Source organism: Malaya genurostris, chromosome 3 (assembly GCF_030247185.1).
Source record: "Malaya genurostris strain Urasoe2022 chromosome 3, Malgen_1.1, whole genome shotgun sequence".
NCBI lineage: Eukaryota > Metazoa > Arthropoda > Insecta > Diptera > Culicidae > Malaya > Malaya genurostris.
Genome location: NC_080572.1, coordinates 45460938 through 45486802, shown reverse-complemented (window position 1 = coordinate 45486802; position 25865 = coordinate 45460938). Strand labels below are relative to the sequence as shown.

At 38.5% G+C, this 25865-nt stretch overlaps 1 protein-coding gene across 2 annotated transcripts in view; it reads left to right on the top strand.

Annotated features, from left to right (window-relative positions):
* Nucleotides 1-3111: 3111 nt before the first annotated feature.
* Nucleotides 3112-25865, top strand: part of LOC131435863 (IQ motif and SEC7 domain-containing protein 1) — a 215131-nt gene continuing 192377 nt past the window's right edge. The window contains exon 1 of one of the 2 annotated variants that reach the window (XM_058604105.1): nucleotides 3112-3601. The gene's annotated coding sequence lies outside the window, so the exon portion shown is untranslated. Of the gene's footprint in view, nucleotides 3607-25865 lie in introns of both variants that reach the window. The other variant, XM_058604104.1, reaches the window with a different exon arrangement.

Genomic DNA, 25865 nt, shown 5'->3' with positions numbered 1-25865 from the left:
TTCCTTTCGTGGAATTTGGCCTGTCTATTTCAACACACGTCGCAGCCGATTCATAGCGTACAGAATCATTGCATGGCTACGATGGCAATTTGATTTTCAAGAACAGGAAAGTGTCTCACGGCGCCAAATCTGGCGAATGTGGTGTCTGAGCGATAATCGTGGTGTAGTGTTTGGTAAAAAAAATCGGATACAACAAGAGCCGTGTGCGATGGAGTATTGTCGTATCATGTAGAATGTAGTGAACGGATCCATTAGAGAAATTTAAATCTAGAACAATCTCACTTTCAGTCACACGATGATATTCTAGCACAATTTTCTTGATTTTTGCCACGTTTTCTTCGGTATTTCGTATTGGTGGACGTCCAGAACGAGGTAATTCTTTGACCACTTCACGACATTGATTGAATGATTTATACCACCCGTATGTTCTGTACCATTCTCAATGCTTCAACACAAGAAATTTCGTTTAAATCGCAACATTTTGAACAATCTCGTTATTCAACTGAATTTTCCATAGTAAAAATCGCCAAATGCACTTGAGGTAGTCTCACATTAACAGCTGCCGTAAAAAAACTTATTGACAGATTGTGCCCAAGTTTCTACCATACATAAAATAGAGATGTACCAACATAACAGAAAAATTGTGAAAAAAGCCTGTTACTTCAGGAGTAGTTAACAAAGTCCTGCTACTAAATATGCAGAATTTGTGTGAAGTTTTCACATGCATACTTAATTCATGTGATTCGTCATTCCGAGCCACGCACTTAACCCATTATAACCCGGGGGTTTTAAAATTTGAATCAAATGAACTGATATCATCAGTTCCATTATATTATGTGTTGAAGATTATGGGAAACGCAAAACCACTGTTAGAAATCTTTTCTAAACGAAATTATTCCACCGTATGATATATCATACACACAAATGTTAGCATCAAATTTTACACTATTTTACACATTATTTGGGATTTCTTCATAAATATAACCTTTTTAGAGCCTCTGTTAATGTTTTCTCAAAAGATATAATTATTAGCGCATAATTTGACCAAAAAATAGAAAGCAATATATAACTTACTTTTGCACTGCCATTTCTAGTCGTTAGTAGGTCAAAGATCAAGGATCAAAATACAGTTAAATTTTGAAAAACAAACAGCAGATTTAACACACAAAGAAGTTGCGTAGTGTAGTTTATCTGTTTTTGTTAACGTGAAGTGGTTGGGTAGTGCAGTTCCACAGTAAACATTTTTTGAAAAATAGATATTTCTGGGTATGAAATATCATACGCTAGGACATAATGGGTTAATTGGGTATCAACATTATTGCTTGCCAAATGATTTAATGATGGAACGCATATGAGTGTTCTAGCCGTAAATAGGATCAAAAGTTCTGATATTGTTTACCAGAAGATGCATTGTGACCAATGTAATCAGTTAGATGATTAATGTTGGCCATCGTTGGTGTGAGTGGAACTAATCACATTATCACAACGATTTCTGTACGAATTAAAGATTAGATTCTGATGTTTAAATAATGAGATCGAACAAAGAGGTTTGCCTTGCATTTAGCATGCTGAAGTTCGTTCGCATCGGGTAAATTCTGGTGGATTGAAAACCATTAGTTGTGAGATTTTATGCATTGACTCGAACGATAAGCTGAAAACTGGTACAATCACTCCTCATGTTCACTCCGCTATAACAGAAGAATTGCACATTATTTTCATATAAAACTTTCTGATATAGATTCTCAGTACCGAACTCCACCATTCGTAATTGTAGATGGTATACTAACCAAAATGATGTTGTGTCGACTAATGAGACAACTATCGATACAACTATTAAACGAATGCAGTGTTTATGTAAAAGTGAATGAACACAATATTTAGAAGAATGGTAATTAGAACTTTCGACTGTACAAGAGTTAGGAGAAAGAATATGTAAAATGTAGAGCCATAGTACTCAAAGAAGAGTAAGCATTTGAAGATAAAGTGCGGAAAAATTCGACGTAACAAGGTTCATTTAGGTAAGAAGAAGGTTTCCTGCATCTAAACATTTAACTTCTACCAGAGAAGTCGAACTTAGCTATGCGAATCATCCGATATGTCAGAAATTTACCTAAATTGTTAATCGAAATTTTTTCCTGTGATTGTCATCGAACATTCATCAAACACGACTTAATAATATCACCAGACTAGCGAGAAGTGACGAACTACAAGTCGCGAGGGCAGCTTTTGTATATTTGCGGAATCAATTTAAAGTAGTCATCTTAGTTATTTTTGTTTCACTTTTTCTCCCATATGTCGAAACCATTAGTTTGAGAGAGATCTACAATCGCTTTTCCATGCACTGACTCAAAAGACTATGGCGATCGGTGCATTCGCTTAATTTTTGCGTTACAAAAGCTTTGAAACATATTCACAATATTTTTCGATGAATTCATCGCAGCCAAGTAATCATTAAAATAATGGAAAGATAAGACTTTCGACAATTGTACTGTCCGAAAACATAAATTCAAAAAAAAAACTCGGACGAGACGAAGTTCGACGGGTCAGCTAGTAAATAAATGAATATGATATTGAAAAAAAAACTCAATTGTTGACCAAAATTAAATTTTAAAGAAATGGTGTGACACTTATTTAATCCTAACATTTAAGGCTACAGTAAGTACATATTTCGTTTCGATTCACAGATAAAACAGAATAAAAAAAATTCGCTCTTTCACAAATTGTATCCGTCATACCAGTAATTGTTTAGGATCGATTCCTAAACAACATTTTTCCCGCTGGTTGCTAAAACCGAGTAACTACTGTATTCTAATAAGTTTCTCTCTCAGCTGATCAATTCTATTATTACACGTGATCCTATCAATGTTCAACAATAACCAAACAGAGAGCCATATCAGTACACAAGTCGAACGAGAGAGAGAGAAAGAGAGAGAGAGAAAATAAATGAGTAAAGACTCCCAAAGCTCGCCTAGCCCCCGAGAGTTCATTCCCGGATGCGCTCACACACACACTCTTTCTCTCTCTCTCTCTCTCTTTCTCTCATTCCTTGTCGCATCATGCGTTTAAACCGCCAGACGGGCAGCATGAATTTTACTCCAACAAAGTGCATGAAATTAGTTAAATTCGAAGCACGAACGCGTTTGGATCGGTTTTCATTGGGTTTAAAATTGGCAGTACGGTGATCGTCGTATTTCACGCGCGCGAGCTCGCGTGTTTTCAAGTAGCGTCGACCTCCGCCGTCGTCCCACGACGCGGGGAACTTGCGAACAACTGTTACGAATTTTCGTCGAAATCGCGTTTTTTGGACTATCGAAAATTGTAAATTTGAACTCGTTCGAAAGTACCGAGTCTCAAACAGTAGTTTGTGCCACCCGCACCAGTATCTAATAGGATAAAAGTGTGAATGTTCCACAATCAATTGGAGTGGAGTTGAATTGAATCGGAATCGAATAGTTTTGTGTTATGTTGGTGTAATTGAAAATAACACATCGAAGTAACAAAGATTAACAAGAAAAGATGGAAGGGTGCTGAAGTGAAATATAAGACATCCTCCCCCAACCATCGGAGCAGAAATAAAACTCCGCAGAGGATAACCGATAAAGTAAAGTATGTTGAAGAATTAATCAATTTGAAGAGTGTGTGAGAAAAAAGCTGGAAGCGAGTGTCGTATAGGCAAAAATGAACCAGTGAAGTGACGAAAGTTGATGGAGGAAATGAGTTAAACGACGCAAAAAGAACAGCTGAGGAGAATACCCAAGTGCGCCAGGTTGTGAGTCGGTTGACAAAAATGATGATCACGGTGTACCGTTGTGTAGCCAGTCAGTTGTCAGAGAGTTGTGCCGTTCTGTTTTGTTTTTCGCTGATTGTTGTTTATTTATTTGGCGTTTTTTTTTTGTTGCGGCCGTCCAGATTTCATTACCGTGTGGGGACCTGTGACCTTTTTTTTTCGTTGCCGCCGCCTGCACGGTAGCTAAAATGTAGTTTTCTGTGTCATCCCAACCATGGAACCCATGCGTTGTTGGCCTAGCAAGGGACGTTTGAAACCGAACATGAGAAGTTATAATAAATGACTACCGGCTGCGGCCGTGACAAATGGCGTTTGGGCAGATGCACGTAAAGCATGCGGAAGGTGCGATAATGGCAGATAGTAGGTTTTTTTCCTCCGTTCAAGCAGCTTGTCGTCGTTGCAGGCAGCATCGTTTTCTTGGCGACATCAGCCTGAAGCCTTCTGCCGTTAAAGTACTGTCCAGATGAAGCACAAAAAAGGCGGAGCAACGCGATAAACAAAAGTTTTAATAATTTATAACTAAACACAAATACATTTTGGTTCAAGTTCATTAACATTCATATAGGGTGATAACACTAGGCAATTAACGGTTCTTTCTTGTCACGTGCTCATGGTCTCTCCATCCTGTACTTTATCTCCCAAGTGATTAGAGTGTAGTTCTAGAATTGATACACGGCCCATTAGCAGCTCTAGCTTCATTATCAATTAAAGATTGTAACTCCCTTTTGAGTCAGAATCACCCATCCACGGCCGCTCGCCGAGTTCGAGTAAAGTGTATTTGTTCGGTGCCTCTCAATCTTTGGTCACGCTCACCTTGATAAACCCATATCAGGGCGGAACTACCGCCTTTTAAGGACAGTAGTAATACACACATCGATCCGGGGTCGTGTCGAACTGTTGTTCACTGGAGACTAGTGACACACAATTTTGCCTTTACGACAATTGCTACGTGAAAATCCTGCACAACCAGTTCCGTTTCATGTTCCACGTTCCACTTCTTAGTGGCAGGCAGGCATGAAATGGCAAGTAAAATGTAAGATTATTAATAGCTTAAGATGGCATGTGCATTTGGATTAATATACACTGCCAGCTGCCGTTCGAGTCTAGTTCGGCTTTCTGTGGCGATAGTATAGAGTTTCTTGCTCATATCGACAAACAGAGGAGACTGGATGGCTGCAGTTTTTCGAGTTGTTCCTAGTACCCCAACTATGATTTTGGGAGTAGCATACGCGACAGAAGAAATTGAACTACATTGAAAAAATGCGGTGAATGACCGTATTACAAAGACGATCATATTAATGTTTCGTTTCGGCATGTAGGCTAACAAAAGACGCAAAATGACGTTCTTTTGTAAATTGACTATACATTTTTACAATCGATTTTTTTTGTGTAGAAAACAATTTACATCCCAAAATTCCACTAACTGTTCAAAAGTCATCGAAACAGCACTTTTCTGTAGAATTTATCATTTGTCGATTATGTTAATTGAAATAAAATCAGCAAAAACAGTTTGGACCTTTTCCGAAAGACTGCATAGTTTATTTTATTAAAAAAAACTAAATATGCAAAATGGCTGACTATGTCACAAAAAGTCTATATGATAAAAAAGTCAGAATATTTTTTTGTTAACTAAATTTTTGCCTTTCTATGCAGAAAGATAATAAAATTGCTGGAAAACCGACTGTTGATCGAAGATCCGGAGTATTATATACCATTCGAAACAGCTCTACAAGATCGGAAAATGTCTCTGTGTGTGCACCTTTTCAAAGACATTACTCGGAGATGGCTGAATCAATTTTAACAAACTTAGGCACGTTTGAAAGCTACTCTTGAGTTGTGAATCATGTTCGAAGGTCAATTGGCTGTCACTGCTGGTTCCGGAAATATAACGGTAAACGTTACTGACAAAACGACCTATTTTGCTCTTCGCACAATTTTCTTGGAGACGACAGAACCAATTTCAACAAGCTTAAGCCACTACTAGGTCAATAATCAAATTCGAAGGTAAAATGGTTGTCACTTTCGGTTGCGGAGGTATAATGGTATAAATGACGTAACCGTCAGTAGGACTAGTCTGAACACTTAGAATCGGCTGCCGAAGTTTGTTGAAATAGAAATGTCAAATTCCACAAAAGGAATGAAATGCCAAGACTGAACCGTCAAAACGAATTTTTTTTCATTCAAAAAAATTTGACCCTCATTAGAATACATGGGTTCGATTAGTCTAGCTCAATTTTCGAAAAACGAACCGTGGTAAAGTCTACACGTTCATAAAAATTGATTGAAATTTGAGAGGGTGCTGCCAACATTGGAATTTTCGATTTTGAAAAGAATACTTAGTTTGAAATGAACTGCACAAAATTTAAAAAGAAGTTATTTTCACTGTTTTTTTTTAATTCCATTGATTTAGTTTTCGATAAACAGACATCGGAAAAATATCATTTCAGACAAGAAAAAGTAATTGATTTAGACTTTTTTCTTGAGCATCATCCATGTTGCAATGCATAAACGACTGGTAGGGATCATATGTACCTACAGCCAAGGATGGCTTTTATCGTATCAAAGAACGTTCACTGGCAACTCTTCAACGATTGAATCAGTGCCATCAAAGAGAGACGGAAATCATCGCAACAACAAAAACCCGGCATGGCTCATTTAGCATACAATCGACACCAGTGCGAGAGCGAATTTCTCTCGATGACATTTCTGAGAATCAAAGTTTAGCACGCTGCTGTGGGGATCCGCTCTGAAGCAACAAACGGTTGCTTATTCTCGTTTCGCGATCCGATTCTATACAGCCAGTTGATAATTGCGATAGAATCATTTTACTATTGCCGCTTATTCTAACTATGTGCATATAACCTTTGTATAAGTTGTGTCTATGAAAATGTCTGTGAATGCTCCACACAAGGGTTTTGAAATATTGCAACCTAGTGTAAGAATCATCAAGTTGAATCATCGGTTCGATTTTCTGCGATAATTGTCAACTTGTGATTCTCTTTTGGGAATTTCCACACAGCAACGATTATTAGCAGACTGTAAATTTTTTTTAAGGGCGTGAAATTCTCTCACGGTTCATGCATTAAGAGACACGATTTCCTGTAGCATTCTACCGGATGGAAAATGTTGTATACAATATTGATAGCAACATAGCAGCTTCTGTCAAATTTTCGACAATCACCAACACTGGCGAGTAGCGAGGAAAAAGGGATTTGTTTTCTAAAATTGGTTTAAAAAGACATAATTACACCACTAGATGGATTGATACAGGATTTTTTAAAAATATTCACTGATTTTGTGAATGTCTCTGAACAACACTTTTTTGTAGGATTTGTCATTTCTCGATTATATCCATTTAAATGAAATCAGTCAAAAAAGTCCTACTTGAAAAAACAATCTAGATCAATTATGGTAAAACGAAGCTTGCAAAGTGACTTTTTGTACTTCTGTCACTTCCAATTAAATTTCTTTCCATCCAGACCCGGACTACAAAAATCCCGTATTAACGGGAATAATGACCGTTGAAAACACGTCAGGTGTGGCCTATGATGTATTATTATTATTACAATTATTATTAACACAACTGGTGTGTACCTGCAGCATGAGATAAAATAAACAAAACAGCATGAGATAAAACAAACGGGGACCAGATCAAAAGAAATAAGAACACGGATGTTTCAAATAGTCAGAGCGAGATTTGTGATACGAGATCAGTATGAACCGCAACAAAGTATCATGCACTTGTTTCGCACCAGTCAAGGGGCGGGTAGGGTCTAACACTTTTAAAAAATCATTTATTTTTTTCTTTATATTTTATTATAGTAAAACATTTCAAGAATATTATGTGTTCAAGCATATCGGAACAAAACTGCAAGTTATGGGTCTTTGTTTATCTCATACTGCGAAAAAGTAAGAGCTCGGCACATAGGCCCAAGACTTCTGCTTTGATTGACTTAAAAACTTGACAAAACATTCTATAAATGATTCATTATAACAAATTATAAACGAAAAAATATGATTTTTTGAAAATATTAGACCCTACGGGCTCCCTTGAGAAATAAATTGTTTTCATTGATTTTATAGACAAAAAACTTTAAATGCTTTTTGCTCGAAAGTAAGTTTTGAAAGTCCGTGTCCATCGTTATTCAAAAACTATTGCACCATTTTTTTCCAAATTTTGCGAACACTTTCTACATATAAAAAACCAGATCCCAACTTTTTCCTTTTCGTAGTAAAAACTTTGGGGAATTTTTACAGCTTCAAAATGGCGAATTTTTTCGTGAAAAATCGTAGTTTTCACTTTGAATAACCACCAAAAATTAACAAAAAATAAAAAAAAAAATCAAACAAAAACATTGGGGTCTAGAAAAACTTCTACTCTAACTATGCTACTTTGATTTGTTCACTTCTGATTAGCCTGCGCTGAGATACAGTGGACACCGCAAAACATGATTTTTTAGAAGCGTCTTCAAAAATACCTTTCCACTGACTTATTTCTCAATATTTTTCCACGATATTTTTTTGTTGTTCGAACGATGCTTTTTGTCATGCGGAACATTTAAATTTATTTTGTTAAACGATAATTCTGCAAAAAAAATGGCAAAAATGATAGACCCTACACTCTCCTTAATCAGGTTACCTTCTGCAACGTATCCTTACATGTAGCAGAGTAGGTTAGTTGATAAAGTATCTCCACGGTAAAGAGAAGAAGGCGGATTCAAGCCCTGGCGATTTTTTATAGCAAATGTTCAGTTTTTCACAATTTTATGCATCTATTTCTCCTCTCGATCTGTTTCTCGTCGACAGTAACGAAAAGCAAAGTGACCAGAAAGACATAATTTGCAGAAATGGTGATAGTTCAAAATGTTTTATAGTCTTCCACAAGCACGTCACTGGTCGTTTTATATACTTGAAAACAAAAACTTTCAGTAGATTTTCATAACAGAGGATTTCAGTAACAGAGAATATAATGAGATAAGCATTCTCAATCTTTATTCAAATTCAGAAATTAAACTGAAATATTTACCACATCTGGATACAGCTACAACTCAATGATGATTTTTCAAGTATCTGTTGGCTTTGACAGGCAAAGTAAACAATCATTTGATTTAATCGGTCAGCATTTAGCACTTTGCATTACAAAAAATTGATTGAAACAATCATCTCCAATTAAGAGCAGCACCATTGCGTCGAAGTCATGTCCTAAGGGTAATCTCTAGTCACCATACTTAAACACCTTCCTTCATGTAATAGCCCCCTATTTCATGTCGCCCTGACATAGTCGCACACATCCAACCGATCAGGGCACTGCACGCATGAACGAGCCCCATTAGCTATAACTGTTCATTTATCACTAACCGAAATTGCCCGCCCAAATTGCTCAAACCACTCGTACTGAAATTATATTCACCCAGTTCCATGGCACAGAACTCATACTAATTAGCGTGAAAAAAAAACAATCTGCACAACCAATTACGCTGGCTCGCAATCGGTTCGCATGAAGCTAAGTGACACACGCAAAATGGCGTTGATGACAAGTGTCGCTCTCTGCCAGTGACAACGCGCAGCTCTCGCCTGACTGTTGTTTACCGTGATGTCAGCGCGTCAGATCTGAACACGCCGAAAAACAAACACGATGCTGCTGAGTGCTGAGTGAGTAATCGATCAGCACCGATCGGTGTGTATGAATCGTGTTCAAAACCGGTTCCAACGTTCCCCAGGAATTGTGTAAATGATTTTATCCTACCACGTGATTGAAACTAATTGCTAGACAGATTCTAAAAGTGAATAATCGATTTTAATAATGGTTACTTCGGCATGTTCGCTTTCGTTTTTGGCGCCGATTGAAACCAACATGCACTAGTCTTTAAATTCGGACCCGGTCGAGGGAAGAAGTGAATGAATGAATAAAGAAGAAGAAAAAATAGAAGAGAACGGAAAAAATCAAAATTCCACTAAAAAAATGGAATTGAGTGAAGGTGAAAATCATACGAAAGGAAAAAAAAGCGTGCATCGAAATTGGATTATCTTCATTTTTTGCTTATACGAAACCGCCGCCAGCTTTAATCAATGGCTCACGCACTCGCACTGATATTTTTATTATTATTACTATTATTATTATTACTATTGTATACGTATTTTGAAAGTCATTTCTGCCATACGGCCACTCCTCGTCAATGTCGTCGGGGTTCGATTATGTACCGTTGTGACATCTCCATTTCGACCGTTTTCCATATGACTATTCAAAGAAACGAAATTAATCTGTGTCGTCACCATCGTCATCTACATCATCATCAAAAGCCGTCGTCACGGCACGAACCGATAACTTTTAATGGCTACTATTTTGACAACTGTTTCTAAACGACAAGCTAATAGCGCTCGAAAAGAAAAAGTCACATTTTAACGATGGCTACGGAATCCAACGATGTTGTGCTATTGTTTGTTTTGAATCATGTCTTAAACACACACACATACGCGTTGTCGGTACGCGCGTTGCAGTGATGTTGATTATTTGGAAACAACAATGGCGATTTGGTAGTGTGCCAGATATCGCATTAAAGTCGTGACGAAATGGATTACTACTTCGACATCTGGTTAACATTGTTTTGCTAGATATCGTGTCCCCGGTTGATGGTGATAAGCAATGTTTTGGGAGAGTTTCTATTACTAGCTTAAAAGGGTAAACGTACCAATATTGCATTAAAGGGTGTAGCGTTTAAAATTCACACACACCAAATTCATTCTCAAAATTCGAGATTTTATCCGATTATCATGAAATTATTAAGGAGTGAAAAATAAAAATATAAAAGTTAGTTTTGGTGTCATTCATTTAATTTACCTCAAAAATATTGCTCAGATTCAATATTTTAACCACATCTTGAACTGAGGCGTTTATAATCGTTCTCGTTGACCTGACAGCTTTTTTCGAAACTTCACTTCGGATCAACAGTCAGACGTTTTTCAAACCGTTTAATGATACCAGACTCCGTGGAATTCGCGATTCCCTACTGTTTTCGATGGCACAATGTAGCAGATCCTTATTCTCGAAATACGCTACCGTTCGTCCGATAAAAACTGTAATGTTACAGTCATATAAGTTACTAGGAAGAGATTCGATAAATTGAATAGAATTTTGATTCCTATGTACCGAGCACTACGTTTCGGAATCATTACAAAAATCGAGTAACGGTTCGAGCAACGTATTCTTATGTTAAACTGCGTCGATCATTGCTTTCATTCGCAATAAACCATAGATTCCACCCACTCTGGAAACGTCATTCGGTCATTCGCATTTCCCCCATTGAACGCGTTATTCCAATCACTATGAGAGCGTGCAAATGGATCAAAAATCGCTTGCTAGCAATTGCAATTTTCAACGAGAGCACTTTCCACTTTCGAACGTAGTCCTTCCTAAGTGTCTGTTCAATCTACATTGAGATTTGCCCTCAATAGCAAAGCACTTGCACTGCAGTTGCACAAAGTCTTCTGCTTTGTAGAATTGAACCGAGTAAGTTTATTGTTTTCAATAAAAATTAATCGTCTCATCCGAAAATAAAGCAGTTTTATTTGTGCCATTTCGCTGAAAATGCTAGATCCATATAGAACGAACCGGATCCCCTCTGCATCTTATCGCTTCAATCTTCAAAAACATTACTGCCAGCACTTCCACAACCGTTCGTCAGCTTAAACGGTTAGTACTAGATGTGGCACTTCGCCGTTGTCGGTCGGTACTTTTATTGACGGTCAATTCGACCGCACGTATACAATAAAATACGCAAGGCCGAACGGGGATTTGGACGCTCCATGTACGGTCATAAATCCACCGCAATCTCTAACATAATTGCAGGGTTAAGGACGTGATTCTATACAAGAAGTACATTGTTTTGTTCGTTACGCCAACCGTCCGGAGCTTGACTGACAAGGTTGCCAGCTACTGACTACCCGCCACGCATTTGACAGAACTGACTGATTGACTGGCTGACTGGTCGGTACAAAACTGCTTCCACTGAAAATCATTCATCCGAAGCAGTACTGTTGCATTGCGCTGTTCACTGAAGCAAATTACTCAATTTCAATCGGAAAAATGAGTTTACATATAAATACAGTTTGGAATCTTGGCAGCATCGTCGAGTGAACTTGCAGAAAAATAATTCAGTCATCGTTGAAATTACAATTTACTCCGGTTCTTACCATCCGTCACCAACCCGAAGTGAGACCGCCGCGTTTATTTCGAAGTCAATTGCAAGTGCGCGGAAAAAACAATGACTTCTGCTAAACCGAAGCGCAACAATTCAACAACTTCTCCTTTCTCTAGTACCCATTTCGCCTAGATATAGCAATCTGCACACCCTTTTATACTTTTTTATGGTAATTTAATTTACTCTTTTCGGCTACCGTCAGATCACGAGGACGAATCGCGATTCGCTGTCAGCAGAAATAGTTTGAGCTCATCGCAAAGTAACTCCCGTTGACGGTTTCAGCTTCCTCCCTCGTTCTGCTGTAGTCAGGAAGTACCCTTCAAGCACTCTCTACGTTGCTGGGAGACTTCCCTCATTGATGCCGAAGCCCATTGTTTGCATGTAGTTACTTCACCTCTGCTCGAGTATCGGAGAACTGCACTTTACTTGCACCGCCAGCAGTACAATACCGGGATGTGGCTTAGACTTAATTGCCTTTTTGCTTAAGTTGGGTCGCTTGTAATGTGTCTTATTTTTCCACTCGCTTCGATGAGTGCACCTTCCCGCCTGAACAAACACACACACACAACGATAGACACAGGCACAAAAACAAGCAGAAAGGAAATAAAGCACATAAAAATTACCCTCAAGCGAAGACTGAAATGCTTTTTCATCGTGCCTTGTTTGAACTAAAAATTAAGAGACAAAAAACGTCAGAACTTAGTGCGGAATCAACGGAACGGAGCTTCGGAAGTTATTCTACAGAATAGAACGGAAGTAACCCAACAACGTGTGACTTCTAGCTAGAACCATAATAAAAAACTGGGTTTCGCAAGGATTTTTATCATTCAAATCATTGTCTTGTAAGATGAAATATATTATGAAAAAAGAAGAATTTCGTAAGGGTGTACTAGATGCGAGATATTTTGAATTGGAATACATGGTGATTGGAAATAGTAGACTCAAGACACTTTATTCGAAGTAATAGTAGCCTTCGAATGCTATGAATTTCGTCCGCCGTCCAATCAACTCACGAATACCACGTCATCTTTTGAAGCGATCCATCTATAGGGCTATTTTTTCACATCTACATTATTGTGACGTGCTGCTCAGCAAGTCTGTGGGACATCGATGAAAATAAATGATAGTCGGAAGGGGCCAAGTCTGGGGAGTATGACGTATGGGGCTGAATTTCTTCTCTTTTTTTCCACCTTCTGAATATTTTCCATGACGAGTAGACGATCAGAAATGACTTGGCAACTAACGTTTAACCTCTCCGCCTTTTGAGTTTTGGTATTGTCCTTTTAATCCATCCTTATGTAATGGAATGTACATGGTGCTATGCGATTTATTCATTTGAAGCCAATATAGTTTCCTCATTCCGGAATAGTCTTAACGTTCACTTATTATAGTGTTCTTTTTTCTATTGTCGCGTCCGTAACTGATCTATTTCGTCGACTGTCTCCTTTAGTTGCTTTAGTTTGGTTCGAACGAGCGGTAGCGAGATCGGTCAGCACACAATCTAAAACGATGTTGCAAAGCCGCATCAGATTTTTTTCCATTTGCACTCAGTTAACGGAAAATACTACAAACATTTGCCAGGTACACCAAAGCAAAGGCTTTGATGCTTAGTAGCTAATATAGTTAACAAGTTTTCTTGAAAAATTCCGTCCTGAGGATCATGAATATAGTTATCTAAACAAATTAAACAAGACAGCATTCTTTCTGGATGAAACGCGAAGAATGAATTTACCCGTTATTCTAAATATAAGATATTTCAGAAGTACGAATATAGGTCAACAAAACGAGCATAAATACTATATTTATCTTTATTTTAAATCAATTCCAATTACGATAAAGACAAGTGTACGATTCGGCCAAATGACCCTTTCGGCGAAACGGCTTTCGGTGCAATGACCCTGACCCATTATTACTGTAGGAACTGTAGACAATCGACTACGATCTGTATCTGTATGTATGTACTATCAGGAATCAGAACAAATTGGCTCAAAATGCACGTTCCCCTTTATATTTGGAGATTTGTGCCTTGCCATCAATTTGTTTTTAGCATCATTTTCCCGATATATAAGAGGGAAGGATTGAAGGGAAATGGTAAGGTTTGGACTAGGATAGGGAAAATTGACGATACAAAAACACAAAAAAGCAGAAGTAAATTCTGAACCTCTACGAGGTTCCGAAGAGTCTGCTGTAAAACCTATTTAGGTTTGTTACTATGTGCGTTCTTTCTGATGAACGATGCACATTTAATAAAACCTCCAACCCCCGAGAGGATTTAGAGATTTTACAAAAGCGACATCAAGAATGCAGAACGATTCGCAGTATGTACGAGCAGAAGTAAATTCGGTACCCCATAAAGGATGCCAAACAATCTGCTAAACCCTATTTAAGGTGAATACAGAAAGGATTTATTCACTACAAGAACAATGAACCATTCTGACTATAGCTCCTTACCACATTGGGTGAGAAACGAGAGAATATCCTTTTGTTGGAATGTTTGGATTCAGCCCAAGAACGAATCTTGTGCTTTATCCAACTACTTGAAAGTGGTAAAGCTGCACAGATAAAAATATTTTGTGAATTTACATCTATTTTCATGCACATATTTGGAGCAGGTAATTAAACATAAAATTACTTTACAATTCTGTACGTTTCAATAAAATTTAATCGCAAAATAAGCTTTAATTGAAAGATACAGTTATATTCATTGAAAATTCAATGCAATTCAATTTAGTTTTGCATCAATGAAGGTTTTCAATTAAAATTTCGATTCAACCCATGTCTATTCCATGTTATTATTGATTTACATCTCGTGTAAATTTCATTATTTCTTTCTGTGTGGTTCCGGACCAACGAAATCATTCGTTTCACCAGCTCTAGCCAACTCATCATTGCCGATTGTATTCCACACAGAATCGCGTAGATTTCTGCTTCGAACACAGTACAGTATTTACCAAGTGAATGAGACTGCTCTAGCCTCATTTCAAGACAGTAGACACCAGTACCAGCACGACCATTCAACAGAGAACCGTCCGTATAACAAACTATGTGCTCATCAAGTTGTCGTTTCAGACAACCAGATAACCATTCCTCACGAAGAGGATAGCTCACATTGAATGTTTTGAAAGGAAAACTGCATGTGAGAGTTAGGTCACTAGGATCGAGTGAATAATCATCCCACGTAACCATTTGAGACCACAAACGAGTGTGGCTAGTAGCATAATCTAAAGGGTTACTGTTCCAAAGCCCTGTAACCTTAAGACGGTATGCACAAGATAATGCTTCTTGTTTTAGGAACACATGAAGTGGTTTAATGCACAGTAGCGCCTCTAGAGCAGCAGTAGGAGTTGTCGTGAATGCTCCTGTCATCGCTATTAGGACCATCCTTCGGAGATGATTTAGCTTTGACTAAACTGTCGCAACTTCTCCTTTCTGCCGCCATACAAGACATAAAGACAAAGTCCTGGCATTACATTTCTTTTGTGGAATTTGGCCTTTCTGTTTCAACAGACTTCGCAGCCGATTCTTAGTGTACAGAATCATTGCATGGCTAGTACTATGGATCCTACTGACACTAAGAATCCTTCCAGGTCGGAGCTCGAACATACGACAACTGGCTTGTAGGACCAGCGTCATATGCATTGAACCGCCAACCCGGGACGACATCCGTATGCTAAAATTGGTCTAACGATAGTTGTGTAGATCCAATGAATGTATCTGGGTTTGAGTCTCCATGGCTTTCCAAAAGCTCGTCTGCAAAGCCTCGCAAGCCTTTTTAATCCTGAAGTCAATGTGAGCAGACCAATTCAGTTTTGAATCATGAATAACCCCGACGTATTTAACTTGATCAACCACAGTGACCTAATTAATTTTCGGAGAAGTCTTACTTTTTTAACTCAAAGCTTTTAGATTATATACACTTTGCCTTTGGATAATGTATATTTCACCTATCTTTTATGAAATCTATAGATTGCTAATTTTTGTTGTTGTGGCAAACCATTTGACGATTTATTTTTACAGGGTCCGGCACTCGAAGTGTAACCAATTAAAAAGGCCATAAATTCAGTTTGGAAAATTCTTTTACTTAATTCAAAGTACAAAATGTATAAAAATAATACAAAATTCAGAATCAATTCACTTTTGCTCGATATGACCACCTTTTGCCTTGACTATGGCCTTCAGACGGTCAAAAAACGAATCGCAAGCTGCCCGAATGTGACTTGCAGGTGTATTTTGGCCCACTCGCGGACAATAACTTTTTTCAGCGCCTCGAGACTGGTGTATCTTTTAGTTCGGACTTTGCTCTCCAAAATGGCCCAAAGAGAATAATGCATTGGATTCGCATCTGGTGAATTCGAGAGCCATTGTGTGGACGTGATGAAGTTCGGAACGTTGTTTTTCAGCCATTCTTGGTTCACTCGAGCTTTGTGAGACGATGCCGAGTCCTGCTGAAACGTCCATGGTCTGCTACCGAAATGGCTTCAAAGTAACCTCCAGAATACTTTCCCGATAATATGTCATGTAAGTTATTCAAATGTGCCCGTTTCCAAAATAGCGGTAGAAGACAGCGCGTTGTTGATTGCTGTGATGCAAGATGAACTTCAACCATATATTCGGAGCTATTCTGGTCGGTTTTCGATCAATATATTCTAAAAGTTGATAATTTGCTGACGGTAGCGATGCTTATTAATCATTTCACTAGGTTTCATTTTTTCCTAGTACACCACACAGCACTGGTCCCAACAAACGCAGAGCAATGTCTTACGGCAAAAACAGTTCTACAGACCCTGCAGTCGTTGGACCGATCTCACCAGGTGCTCACTTCGGTTTCACTTTTGATTACCGAATCGATGCGGAAAAAATGCCTTCTCGAACCTTTGTAGCAGCATTTCACATACGAAGTGAAGTGAATTTAGGTCTTTATCACGAAATTCGCTTCTGAGAAAAAAGTAATTACTTAGATGAACTTGTTGTTATTACGAACATCAAATCACCAAAATTTTGTTGGAAAAAATGATATTTTTCACTACAGTGATTACTTCACTGAGCGTGATACCGGTAATAGGTAAAATCAAGTGAAGTGACATGTAAGTGAAGTGACAGTGGAAGTGGAAGTGAGAACGGTAATAAGGGCCACGGTATTTCGGTTTTCCATATATCTATCGTTTGATAGATATGGCATCCATTTTACATACTTCTGATAGTTTGCTCCTCAAGTCACATACAATAGCTGTGTTAATTTTGTTGGAGTTTTCCGTATAATTTTGACAGAAAGTGTGGCTTGTGTATTTTTAAACGTTTATGTAAACAACAAATGCACGATTTCTATTCGACTGCATACAATTCATATCAAACCAATTACATTCTAATTACAATAAATTCGAAATATTTCACAGGCTCATAAAATTTATAAGCTTCGGAAGTTTTATGGTTTCACCTATTTAATTACCTAATTATAATCCAATCGGTGACGATTTCTGGGTTACGCCGTGAAGCTCCATTGTAATCTGAGGACCATGTTTTCTTCATGCAATCCCCCTTTCCAGCTGACGGGGCCCCTAATCAAGACAGCGTTACTAATGCCACTCCCTGCTCTAATTCGTCAATCCGTCCACAAGTAGAATGGAAAAAGCATATTTCGATCGAGTCCATAAAGCGCATACCCCAGTCATATTTCACCCACTTTTCTCTCATTTGATCCGCCGTCACATTGAAAATTCAAACAGTTCATTTACCGCTTCGGTTTAAACCTTAATCCTCGTTTACTGCTGTAGGTGCAAATCAAAATCATTTCCATCATTGATGAGCAATTGCGCGTTGAACGAAGATCCACCACTGGAACGAAGATCCACCACCGTTAGCGGGGGAGTGAAGAAAAACTCTTTTCATCACTGCGTCGCCATCGCAACAACAATGCGAAGGAAACCCGGCCTACCCGTCTGCATCTAGTCGAGGATGGCAATGAAATGATTCTGATTAAAATAATTGAAACCACTTGCCGCCTCCCGGTTCGGTCGGTTTCCATCACGGGCATATGTGCTGCTAGCCGGAATCAAGGGAGGGTGATACAATTTCCATGGTTCTTCGTCGAAACCAGTTGCGCAAACTGGAACACGCGAAAAGCGAGAGTCACGCGGTGCAAAGTAGGCTAACTAACCCGCTTGTTTCCAGTTTAGCGCATTTGAGCAAATTCTGGTTCCTGGAAATGCACACACTTGGCGATCCTCCTATGCGCGATTTCCCTTCGGTGGGATATCAGGTTTAACTATTTCTGCCTTGGAAAAATGTGAACCATGTGCTAGTTGTCCAATGATTGCTGCGATTGCAATTGAGAATTATAGCGATGCAATGTTTTCTTCCAACCGCACAAATTCACACGAAATTGACTGATCAATGGGCAAATTGTGATATCAAATTTCTGTGGCGTTTTTATGCAACGGACGAACACTATGTTTGCATGTAGCGAAACAACCACCTAAACGTTCGCAATCGATCATAATTGCGCCTTATGGGTCGATCAAACTCACTTATGTCTACGTGTTAGATATTTTCAATTTACCCTTGCACGTGAAAGCTTTCAAATACTAAAGTACCCCAAAACTATAGCACCACATTATCGAGCTAATTGGTCCTGAAAGCGACCGAATGACTTACTGGCCACGGTTGGCACCTGTCGGACTGCAGCTGCCGTACCGTGCCGTGCCGGTGTTGACCATCACATAAGCAGCAATTTGTTTGCGGCACATCGAAATCATCTCCTTGTGCAATGGCGGAGAAAAAAATCACCCAGATTTCAAAGTCCTATCGACGCCGCGTGCTATCACCGGTGATTACTTCTCCCTCAAACTCTTCTTCGATTCATCGCACACAGCCGATTGCGTACTGCTTCTGCTACTGCTGCAGTATGACGGCAATGAGCAAATATGGGCACGATGAGATGAGGGTCCGTGCGAATCGATACCGGCCGACTTGAATAGATCGATTACGAAATTGACGCCGCCGTTACACCCGACAGCCGCACAAACACTATGATTGTTCAAATCCGACCCGACCCGATGACGAATTCCGAAAAGCGCAATTTTTGTTGCTTTTTGCGTCTGTCAATAGTCAAGGCACCAGTCGATGTGACTACCTGACCTTAAGCTATTCCGATTGGCAAGGGCTACTAACAAGAAAAAAAAAACAATCTGATCGTACTAGTCGTTGACATAACAAACAAAGTTTAATAGCAACGATGCGAGACACAGTTTTGATAGCATTTTGTTGCCATCTCCTATTCGGGAAGCAGATTGCTAATGGTAGTTTGTAGTTATTTAAGCCGCGACTCAGGGTTCTGTGGTCACATTTGCGAGACGATCTGGCGGTATCCTAGATCTGGTTTGCAGTTTTTTTGCAATACCCGGTAGCCTATCATTGTGTTGCGTCTAATACAGAATAATCAACCAATGTGAAACCAATAAAAAAATTGTTGTGTTTTGTACGACATTTCATGGCTTTGCGTTCCATCTCTGACTCATCGTGTTGAGAACTGCTAGTGTTTCATGCAACGTCGTAACAGGTTTACAGGTTTTACAGTAACAAAATGGCGATTGTCGCAACCACCACCAAAAATTTAAAAAAAAAATTCGTAATCCACCTGGTGGTGTTCTTACAATTTTGATAGTCTCATTAAAACATTTGTTAGATTCTATACTTGGCCATTAGTATTGTGAGTAGCTTTTAAACAAGTATAAGTATTTATAAATTGGTGCTTTCTTCTGCGAGGAATTTTGTTGCATTGAACAGCACTGGGATTTGTCGGTTACGTCACACATAACATTACATCTTTGAATTTGAAATGTTCGCCCTAACTTTTCCATGTTTGATTGACATTGTTGACTTTCAAATAAATCGTATATCGGAACTCGCTGAGTCATCTTCGAGAAAATTCAGCATAAGAAATATGTGCGGTTAATGGTTTACGTCATTTATTCTATTATATCTTCAGAATCGGTGACAACCATTTGAATTTTGAACTCGATAAAAAATTCAATACTAGCTTTCAAACGAACCTGGACTTGTAGGACTCGGCTCAGCCATCTGTGAGAAAATTGAGCGGTGAAAAACAACGCGTTATGTAGGTTACGTCATCTATACCATTATATCTCCGGAACCAGATGTGACAGCCATTTGATCTTCGATCTTGATCAATGGCCCAATAGTTGCTTTCAATTCAATAAGCTTGTTGAATTCGGTACAGCTATTTCCGACAAAAATGAGCGATAAAAATCTTTGAAAAGTGCATGCACATACACACAGAGACATTTTTCGTTGAGCTGAGTGGAATGTTATAGGGAAAAACTAAATCGTAGGGGTCTAGAAAAACATCTACTAGAACTATGTTGCTTTGATTTGATGACTTCTGATAATTCTGCCCTAAGATACAGATACAGTGCCTCGGAGACCCATAGCGTCCTATACCATTCGACTCAGCTCGACGAAATCGGAAAATGTCTGTGTGTATGTGTTTCAACAACTTTCTCAGAGATGGCTATACCGATTTCAACAAATTTAGGCTCGTTTAAAAGTTACTATTGGCTGATTGATCAAGTTCGAAGATCAAAAGATTGTCACTTTTGGTTTCGTAGATATAATGGTATCAGTGACGTTACGCATTTTTTCTCTCCGTTCTATTTTCTCGTAGATGGTTGAACCGATTTCAACAAAGTGAGGCTCGCTTGGAAAGTACACACCAAAAAAATCTGAATAACACAGGTGACTTAATTCCTCATACGATGTAATTCATAAAGACCTAATTCGTCAAATGACGGAAAATTTCATTTGTATTGGATTAATGTTAGATTAGCTTTAATTTTACTGGTTTCGACTGTAACTTGCATTATGCTAGCAGGTGCTACTGTATGAATGTAAATGCACCTTTTATCAACCAAGCAGATGTATGCTTCTGTGGCTCAGTCGATTAACAGACGTACATGCGATCCAATGATTCTCGGTTCGGAGTTTTAGACACAATATTAAATGTTCTTCCACATGAATTTGCGTGAACTGCGACGCTCCATTTATGTGCATATAATAAGATGTAAAATCGCAGGGATTTTTTAAGTGTGTACTATCCGTTCATTGAACAGGTTTGTAGTTCAAATGGCTGTCACTTACGGCTCCTGTTATATAAAGGCATTAATGACGTAAACTCATTACTCCAAGACTCATTACAGTTCAATTTTACTTGGATATGGATAAACCGAAATCAATAATTTTTGGCTCGTTCGAAAGAAAATTGGGCGGTGGGTAGACTTGAAAGATCATATGACTGACACTGCAAGTTTTGGAGATATAATCGTCCAAGTGAAGTAAAGCTTGCTTCACATAAAATTGGAACAAAGAGAATTACCCGTATTTCAGTTATTTATTATTTTATTCAACATCTATTTTTATACAAATGTAGCGTTTTCTTCATACTTTTAAGAAAAAATACGGATAAAATTATTCGTCACGATTTCGAAGAAATTCTCGATTTTTTCCTGTAACACGGCTCTTTAGGCGGCGCACACCTTCTTCGTCCATCATTTTAGCTATCTTATTCCACCAGGTCGTCATCTGATTGATGTTTTTGACAACCTTTCCCTTTGCCTTGAGTCTCCTCTTCATGATTGCCCAGTATTTCTCAATAGGGCGGAACTGGGGGCAGTTGGGTGAGCTGTAATGACAGCTTGCCAAATCTGGCCAAAACATTACGGGATGGTCGTGGGATCGAATGAACGGCAAAATTCGTTTTTGGAGACACTCTTTTTGGTATAGCTCCGATGTCATTGTCTTATTTGTAACGAAAACTTTCGTTTTTATACCGTTTGATAACGCGCCATATGGTATTCCTGGGCAATTTCAGCTGTTTAGCTAGCCTAGATGCAGACCACATTGGATTTTCCAAATAACTGTGCACAATTTTTTCTCTTCTTTCGGCTTCCATGTTGATCGTTTACAAAGTACAGTCGATTTGCGGAATGTCAAAAATCATACGTGAAGCTGACAAAACTCCCGACACGTGGGCGCCAAGAACTTCTAAATCCGTCCACCAGTAGCGCCACAATATGAACAAAAGTTTGTTCCAATTCCAAATGAAGCGAGCTTTAATCGACAAATTATTTTTGCTTCAATCCGTATAATTATTTCGTTTGGTCTGAAAAATGTTGCCGAATACGTGACATTAATGCTGAAGCATGGTTCTTGAACTGCCCGATTCAATCTGAATAAATTGTTGTCAAAAATGAGCCCAAATTAGTGTCAGAAATGTTTTATGTTTTAATTAGATCTGTGTCGTGGAAAGAGAAACACATTATCACACCACATTAAGAGTAGGTTTTTTTCACCCGAGATGTGTTAAGTTGTCAAGGTCATTTGCAAAATCGTATTTTCTGTTTGATCCTAACAATTTGGTCAAATGTTGCTTACTGATCTACTAGGATGACATGGTTTGGGTTCCTTACACGTGAATATAACACTTGAAGTTAGATGTAGAACAGTTGGCTGACATTTCGTCTGCAGTACCATGATTTGTGACTCATTTTCTAGCCATTTAAAGCCAATTATTTTCCACTTAGCTTTTGAAATTCGATTTCGACGGCATTTGTACGGTTCGTGTTCCGTCACCACGATCTCCACCCATCGCATCAGACCCGTCGGCTATTGTTGCTATACGCAAACAGTACAATAATACAGACGACGAATCTTAGATACGGCCCAAATTTTCCAAAATAGCTAACGAAACAAAACACCACTCTCGTTAACTGAAATAAGTGCTGTTGCTTTGATGTAACAGCTCCATCAAATGTCACCGACTGGCACAGCATTGCACTTGCCCCCTACTCTCACGAATATTGTTGCTGCTGGCGCTTCCATCATTGGCAGCTTATTTTCTGGACTGGAACTAATGCTAGATTTCCGAGTTTTTCTGCTTCCGCCGCTTCGACAACCACCGCCACCGCTTCGTACGCATTTCGCCTAATTTACATAATTCTGCCATTTCGAGCGTCACATTCAATCGATGCCGTTGAGTAACGAATTTAATTGAATGAAACCGACCGACTGTGGGGTATAATTTTCCGCTAGTGTCGGGTCCCAAAAAAAAACGAAAGAAAATCGAAACGGGCTACCCACGTAATCGTCCGTATTGGGCCTAAATACACTGAGCAGTAGTGAAGAAGCAGGAAAATAGTTGCAACTAATTAGTTTTCAATTGGTTTAGTACCACACAGAGTGGGACATGCCATAGTTAGCTAGTTGGCACTAGTGGGAAAAAACCTGCTGCGAACAAAATCAGTTTAGAGTTGGTGAGCATTTTACAGGCGAATAATCAGTAAACCAGGGTTGCAAAAAAATGTGCTGTTCCCTGTAGTAATTAGGTTTGTGGCAAATGAATAAATGTTAGATGCATGTTTTGTTTTTTCTCTCAGTCGAATAAAATTTTACGGAAAACAATTTTGCTGGGCTTCCTTTTTGGGATGTACATATTCAAAAATTAACCATTCTTTTGAGCGCCATGCACAAAAAAATGCACACGAAACAAAACGTATTTTCTGTTGAACATTGTTATTTATTTGTTTGTTATTTTTTTCAATTAGGTTTAGGTTTTGTTTAATCTCAATTCTAACCATCATGGTTTTTCGTCGAGAGGTGAGGGTTAAATACAAGGTTTTTGTAATTTATGTATAAACGAGTTCATTGCGGACTTTTCTTTCGCTAAGTCTTTTCGATGCCCTTTTTCTAGGGGACATTTTCCAGCGCGAGCTTAGCTACCTTCGATACGTGCTCCTTCATGAATTGCAGTTCCTGTACCTTTTTATGTTGAGGCGCATCTTTTCCTTCCTTGGTCGAAAAGCCACTGCCGTAGCTTTTTCTTCTTTAGGTTTGCTCAGTTCGTGATCGTCTTATTGTTCACTACGCTTTGTTGTATTATCAGCTTTCTTCACGTTTCGTCTTCGGCTCATCAGTGCTTAAAGCAGTTCAAATTGAACTGTCATCTCCGCCTAACAGTTCAATTTGAACCGCTAAGCAGACGCAAAGTTTACACTATTTATGTAACGACTTTTCGGATATTGCACCGAGATGCTATATCCTTTCTGATGGCTAGAACGAAAACGAGTGACGACTGACTACTGGTCGCCGCAGAGTGTGAACATTTTAGGGGTTTTTTGGGTTTGTACAGAAAAGCACATATTTTATTTCAGCTTTCTTCACGTTTTGCCTTCGGCTCATCAGTGCTTAAAGCAGTTCAAATAGTTGTGTTATGTTTCTATCACTGAGAACTTTTTGTTTTTGCTTGCTCAAAGATCAATTATCAAGTTCAAATGAATTATTGCTGATATATTCGGCTCCGGAAACGTTATCGAGTAATCTACGTAAGCATTTTTATGTGAATTACCCGAGCGAATCTGGAATTTATTGAATCCATCAAAACAAGTATCAAAGCCAAGCTTGATAAAAAAAGATTATAAGACTATTTTAATGTCAAGATGAAAGCAACCACTAAGTGGTTGGAGTAGTGCTTTTTTTGCTGCAAAATTGATTATTTAAAAAAACGGAAACAGTGCTATGGCATCAATTTATGGCTCCTGTAAAGAACCCAAATGTTGAGATTCTTCGGTGTTAAATAATGTTTAGCGCATTTTCCTCGAATCTAAAGGGTTATTGAGGAATATGGCTCGTTAAATGGGAACGGTAGATCTGCCAAACAGCTCTCTCGCCGATTGCTAGTGAACGCTAAAGCTAAAGTAAAAAAACGAAAAGCTGAAATTATTGTAGATTTACTCAATTCAATTAAGGTATCATGAACCGTTCCTTAAGATCGATTTTTGGTCCTACAAAAGATCGTTGTTGTTGAACATCGTTGAGTGCGTTTTCCTTTGAACGCAGCCTGTCTGAGTTCGATTCCCTACCATGCACACAGGGCCAGGAAGTTGTTCGGATCTGGTAGACGAAAGACCACATTGTCAAAACCTCTTGAAAACAAATCCTCGAATGCGAAAGATCAACTGCAGAATGTGGATGAAAATATTCGCCATTTGTTTGCTGTGAAAGGCACAATATGCAGTCACCCACTCTTCTCGCGGAACGTAAACACAAATTCACTTTGCAGTCATCAGCAAGATTGTAAAATTACCCCTTTGGAGAATTTCACGCAATTGGAATTAATTTAACACTGATGCTGGTTTTGCAGAAGGTACCGTTTTAAATACTACTTTCCCGTCACATGTGCATGCAAAAAGGCGGAGCAAACGCGAACAAACATACGGCAAATGATTTTTTTTTAATTTGCACATTTCTAAGAAGCACCGAATTGTAAATTTTGTTTAATATTCAACTATGCTGAGTGCATTTTACTGCAACATTTTCCCTTTTTAATTGAAACTAATTTATACGTCCAATGTGGTTTTGAAGCTTAGGTTGAAAACAGAATGGTTCTAAACAAATTAAAAATATGTTTTTTCTTGATTTTTACGATTAATTTTTTAGTTGTTAGCATCCGAATTTTTTTCAGTGTATATTATCTGGAGTGCTTCTTCTTCCGGACCATTTTTGGACAATTAACAGTTTCCGAGTTACAGTGATATGAAAAAAGTACAGACAAAACATCATTCGCCCACATTACAGACTGTCCCAGAAAGTGTGGACGCACTTTGATTTCGCTGTAAATAATTCACAAGTGTTAGATATTCAAATTTTATTCGATATACTGGTAATATTAGACTACAACAACAGGATATTATTCCCAACATTTGCTACTTAGCCATTGTAGATTAGCTGGCGCACCTTCTTGCGAACGTTCCTCATTAAATTCCGTACAGACGAAAGTGACATTTTGGGTAGTATACCATTCTAGTGTTGAT